The sequence below is a fragment of the Dioscorea cayenensis genome, chromosome 4 (assembly GCF_009730915.1).
Source record: "Dioscorea cayenensis subsp. rotundata cultivar TDr96_F1 chromosome 4, TDr96_F1_v2_PseudoChromosome.rev07_lg8_w22 25.fasta, whole genome shotgun sequence".
NCBI classification, from domain to species: Eukaryota; Viridiplantae; Streptophyta; class Magnoliopsida; order Dioscoreales; family Dioscoreaceae; genus Dioscorea; species Dioscorea cayenensis.
This window is the reverse complement of record NC_052474.1, coordinates 17,597,145-17,603,403: the sequence shown is the minus strand read 5'-3', so window position 1 is coordinate 17,603,403 and position 6,259 is coordinate 17,597,145. Positions and strand designations below refer to the sequence as shown.

The window sequence follows — 6,259 nt, the reverse complement described above, 5'->3', positions numbered from 1 at the left end:
AACTCTCAGAAGGTGGAAGCCTTTATGAGTATACAAGTCAAGAAAATAATATGACACAAATAAAAGCATAAGAAAAATAAAAGAAAGTATCATGAGTGGGACACCTTAAACGTCAGTGTTAGGTGCTGGTGCTACTGGTGAGTCAGAGACTACATCCTCGTCTAATGTCTGATGTATACGATTAAGGTGCTCCAGAATTCATGCCTGGTTCTCGAGGATGGTTGCCACGGCAGCCTCGAGTCTAGTTAGATGCTCGTGAACTTGAGTAGAAGATGGACCAGGATCGGATGATGCTACCTGTGCTACCTCTGTAACCATGGGCTCTCCCTCAGGTGGTGTATCAGTAGCCTTGGTAGGCTCATCATCAGATGATGACTCCACTTGCATATATCCACCTAAACCTATGCGCCATACTTTGCCCATTAATTGAAGAGTGACCAGTCCCAAAGGTGTGGGGTGCTGATCTTCTTTTCCCCTTGCATCGGACGAAGGAGACCCATCTTGAACAGGAGTCGAGAAATGTATGGTCCGCCAAAGAGTGCTCTAATCTACAAATATTGATTTTGATGGTGGAGGTAGTCAGCTATAATAAACCCCAGATGAAGGGCTCTCTCTGAGTCATGGAATAGAGGTGCAAAAGATCCAACTTACTGAGTGTGCCCTTATCATCACCATGACCAGTCACTGACCTGCTGAGAATAGCATCTATTTTGTGCTGGTCATGAGAGTAGAGTGCCTTTCGACTACCCAGAAATAAACTCGTAGCCGCTGCACAAATCACAAAATACTTGGCTCATAGTGATATCGGTTGGACTGCAAACTGAGTCAATGACATCCCATGGGGCTGACCAAAAGCTCATAAGCGAAAAGTGTCCTTGTTAAAATCAGTATCTGCCATAGAGCGATCAAAGGAGAACGAGGAAAGAACCTCTAGAGTAATGTCTCACCAGGCGGGATCATAAATAGTAAGAAGTCGGTGTCATCTCCCACATCAACAAGCTCTTGAACCTCATCAGGAAGTCCTATCTCCCCAAGTGCATCCCAATCGATGTAGCATGACTGTCCAAACTTAAGCTTCTAAGGACGCTCGAACCTTTGCTGATGTTCAGGTTCAGTAAATTCAATCTCTGGTGGTGGGGTTGGCTCCCTATCTTGGCACAAACGCATATGAGCTACTTTCTTGGTCCTCGGTGGCATACTTGCGAGTAAAACATTAAAAAAAGTCAGTTCAACATGAATTTGGTGAGTGGAGAATTTACGCAGGTGTGTGGGCAAGCCACGCTCCCACATGGCCTTACTAGCCACGGTTCTAGCCCACACGGGTGCATGGGCTCGCAGAGGGGCCACATGGTTGCGTTGCTTCTCTGGCTAGTCTCTGCCGAGCCACGCGGTTGCGTGCCTACGCTGGCCACGGTCTGCCAGCGCTTGTGGTCGTGTGGGATAGGCCCCGCGCCTGAGTGATGGATCATTAAAGTTTGTATACATGTATTCTCAAGTGTTTAACATGAATTTCCATGAGAAATAACATCTAAAAACATGAAATCTCCATAGATTTGAAAATGAGGGCATAGAGAAGATGGGGAGAGATGAGGGCTTACTGGCATGAATCTGAGAAGTAATTTGGTGGAAAAGCCAGAAAAACACTCATAGAACTCCAAGAAGTCAAAGAAAATTGGTTTTGGAGTCAAAATATTGGAACTCTTGAAGATGAAGAACTAGTGAGATGAAGGGTTTTTTTGGGTTGAAGAAGGTGAATAGTATCCCTTCACATTCTTATAAGCCACATGCGGGTGTGGAAATTTCATAACCCCACGTGGGTACTGTAAATGGTCTCATGGAAATTCCATGCATGCATTCATCTTCCAAATTAACACTAATTCTTGGACTATAAACATGAACTACACCCTAAACCACACCACATACATTAAAATCAATTTAAATCACCAAACCAAAACTTTTTTTATCAAAAGTTCAACACCAAAGAAAATCAATCAAGGCACACACTCATGAATTTTATTACTACAGAAAATAAAAATCTAACCTAGAAATCAACTAAAAACTTGGGTTGCCTCCCAAGAAGCTCTTGTTTAATGTCTTTATGCTTAACGTACCTGCCCTTACCTCATGGTGGCTCATGGAGATGGAAAATTTCCCTCTTTGTAACCTACACACATAAAGGACAGAAATTTTGCATATTGAAGGAGAATTGATTAAACATGTTACCGAATGAGGGAGTGCCGCTCTCTTCTTTTGTGTGCTTATCTCCAAGTGCATTGGAGTGCTTTATATGGTGACATCTCAACCTCTTGACGCAATTTAAAATTTGTTTCAAAAGTCCTCCTTTTGGTTGCTCTTTAAGGGCTTGTTCCACATATTTGCTTATTTTTTGTTCCTCAATGGCCGGCCACTCTTCATATGGATCCGGTTGTAAAAATTCCTGCAAATATTTGTTAGCAATCTCATCATTAACATCTAAGAAATAACATGAATCATCAAAGTCAAGAGCATGTTTCATTGCTTCGGAAAGACGATATTTGATCTTCCCTTCTCCTATCCATAGTGTAATCTGTCTTCCATCCATGTCAATGAGCGCTTTGGAAGTTCATAGAATGGTCTCCCTAGAATTAGTGGAACCTCAACATCTTCATCAACATCAAGTACCACAAAATCTCCAGGAAAAATATACTTGTCAACCTTTACCAAAACATCTTCAACTATACCTCTTGGATCATGAACTGAGTGATCGGCCAGTTGTAACTTCGTGCTGGTTGGCCTAAATGTATATATTTTATATATATTTGTGCCTATGATTCGCATATTTTTGTGATAAATTAATGCCCTTTTTCAGTCTAAATTGATTTTTTTCGTATTACAGGTACAAAAAATGGCTAGGTGAGCTCGACAATGGGATTCAAGAAGAAATCAGCAACACAAACACCATTTTTAGAGATCGTGGAACTGTAGCAATAATGTATCAGCACTATAGCACGAAAACATGAAGAAAATGCTAAGTCTAGAGTTTCATGAAGGCAACCATAATTGCTGGAAGATGGCCGTATGGAGCATTGTAGCAGTTTACTGTAGCAACTTACATGAATTTTGGCATTTTTCTGGAATCATCACAACCCATATGCCGACCACATTCCAGGCCGCATGGCATCTCGAGAGAGGTTTTTAAGAGAAATTTTAGGGCATTTTTGAGGGGGGAAGACTCTTGTTCTTGGAGCTCACCTTCACCACTCCGGATCCGAGCTAGAAGAAGAGTTCAGAGGGCATTTCCGAGGAGAGAACAATGGGGAGTGTGAGATATGACAAGACCCACTCCTTGATCTACACTTTGAGGAGGTTGAAGGCGAGGGAAGCCACATCTTGAGTGGTGTCTTTGGAAGCTCATCTCCGAGGGATCCAAGCGTAATTTGGCCTCCAACATTTGAGGAAGTTTTTATCATGCTTTGTTTGGTTATTTCCATGGATTTGATTGTGTGTTTTGTGACTATGAACAACTAAACCCCTAAGGTCACCGGATGTAGGTGAACCTTGGGGTGAACTTGCTTGTATCATTGCTTAAGTTGCTTTGAATGTATGTGGTTTGACTTTGTGATTCAAGCTTTGTGTTCTTTGCTATGTTGAATTGCATGAGAACTCTGTGGTTTGACTCCTAAGTTATACTTGGATGTGCGGGATGCATCCTTATATTAGACTCACATAGCTTTAAAGGGATCTATGTATGAGTACACTGAGGGATTCAGGTATTTTGTACCCCTCCAACCATTAGGGATTAACCTATATGTGTGTTTGACCCTAATTTGAGGATTCCTTGTCTGCATTGAAATCATAGGAGGATTTGGATGGAAGAAACTTTGGACCAATACTCATACAAGATTAGGGGTAATCACCGAGGGAGTTGGGATTATGCATTTTGGGTAGCCCTAGGGGGATCCACATCTGTGACCATTCTTATATCTTGACCCTCCCCTGTATTTTGCCTTCATTGTAGACACTTAGTAGAGAATTTCTTGCCTTTTTATAGTTTTAGCACAACACTCGAATTATTAGGCCAAACAACACGCGAAGAAGAAGTAAGGGTAGCTTCTCGTGCCCTGGGAGTATGACCCCCTCATGCTTGCTCGAGGAGTCACTATAAGAAATACAGGAATAGGCAACGGATTTTTTCGTCGCTAAGAACTACATTTCCATTACTATAAATATTTAGCAACGGATTTAGCAACGGAATCATTCCGACGGCTATTCCCAAGTCGCTATTCAAATTCCGTCGTTATTTCTTATGTTGTTCCGACGGATAATTCCGTTGCCAAACACAAGAACTCCGTCGTTATTAAAATAATAAAATATTCATTCTTTTATGGTTCACAAAAATTCCGTTGCTATATTTCCGTCGCTAGTGTTGCCTAACAACGGACTATTCCGTTACAATTATTGTTATAGCTACGGAAAATTTTAGTTTAGCAACAACATTTTTCTTATTTTAGCAAGGGAATATCCATCGCTATTATCTTATTTCTAATGAAATCCGTTGCTATGCCCTCATTAACTACAAAATTCATTATATTTCCGTTGCAATTGTTTTTATAGGAACGGAATTTTGGTTTTTATTTTCTTATTAGCAATGGAATTCATTTTTGTTCCGTTGCTATTTCCCTTGTAGCAACGGAAGTTCGGTGGTTATTTTTCTTATTAGCAACGGAATTTTTTTCCATTGTTAATTTTTTTGTAGCAACGGAATTACAGTTGTTATTTTTCTTATTAGCAACGGAATTTCGGTTGTTGTTTTCTTATACAATTGCAATATATGTATTAGCAACAGAATTTTTGATGCTATTTTTTATATACAACAGAATTTCCATTATCATTTGTTATTTTGCAACAGAATATCCGTTGCTATTCTTTGTTATTAATTATCATAACTATTAGCTACTAAATTTTTTTTTCACACAACCAGCACAATTTATTGCACAAATAAAAAAAATTACCCATACAAATACAAATAATACAAATGATTCACAAAAAAAATATCTCATCAAGTATCCATAATCCATAATTTCAATCATACCAAAAATACAAAAATACAATTAATCCATACAAATGATCCAACATTCAATTCATAACAAAAATACAAATTATCCATACAAATGATCCAACACTCCATCACAACCATAAATCCATCATCAACAATTCTCTAATCCATCAATACACTTGTCACCAACAAACAAAGTGAAATAAGAAGTCATCATGAACATACATTGAATTACCTTGGATTTCTTTGTTCCCTCTTCTTGGCCATTGTCTTCCTTTATTAAAATCATAAAAATTTAAAATCCATCAAATAAAATTGCTATAGAAATACAATTGTGAACAATAAACAAAGTAAAAGTAATATATGAAGGTACATTTAATTACCTTGAGTTTTTTTTGTTGCTCTCTTCTTGCCTCCAAGATCTTCCTCTATGAAAATCATGAAATTTTAAAATCCATCAATTTAAATTGCAAGTAGAAATTTATATGTAAAGCACTAAAACTTAAGAGAAGTAAGATTCAATTTATACCTAAAATCATTTACTTGTTGGTGGAGGAATAAATATATATATATATATATATATATATGATTAGTACTAAAGTAATCAACCATATTTACTTTAACTAGTATATCATGCAAAGTATAATCACTTTTAATTTTCATAAACACATTAAGTCACCATAAACAATAAATAAATACAATCAACTCAAAACAAAACATTAAAAATTAAAATAAAAGATGCAACACACACAGAGACAAACATGAAAACTTCAGTTGGCCACCAACAAAGAGAATCACTACCCATTCATCAACTTCCACAACATGAGATTTGTTTTATTCTTGGCATCATGCATGTTGAAAGCATATAAACATATATATTGTGATTATTATGGCCATGCATTTACTTTACTTATAAAATAAATAAATACATAAATAAATAAATGCAAGAAAATGAAGGCAATTTCAACTTACCAAATATGGTTTCCCTTCAATTGTTCGAGTAATGATGACTTTGGGCAAAAGAAATTCCAAAATCTTCACTCAAACCAAAGAAATAGAAGATGTCTTCAGTGAACCCTTCTCTTATAGATGAGAAAATAGAAGATGAAAATTGAAATTTCAAACAAAATTAAATAAAATTTACAAAAGACATGCAGTGAAAATAATTATAAACTAGGGGCCAATGAGTTTTTCTTTTTAAACTACCCAATACAAATATAATAC

At 37.4% G+C, this 6,259-nt stretch overlaps 1 long non-coding RNA gene across 2 annotated transcripts; it reads right to left on the bottom strand.

Moving 5' to 3' along the window:
* Positions 1-5,123: 5,123 nt before the first annotated feature.
* Positions 5,124-6,050, bottom strand: LOC120259504. Of its 2 annotated transcripts, none has more exons than XR_005536128.1 (3): positions 6,008-6,050; positions 5,419-5,463; positions 5,124-5,309 (listed from the first exon to the last, which is right to left on the bottom strand). It is a non-coding gene; the product is annotated as an uncharacterized LOC120259504 (long non-coding RNA). The 2 variants fall into 2 exon arrangements; XR_005536129.1 differs by lacking the exon at positions 6,008-6,050 and adding an exon at positions 5,579-5,595.
* Positions 6,051-6,259: the final 209 nt, after the last annotated feature.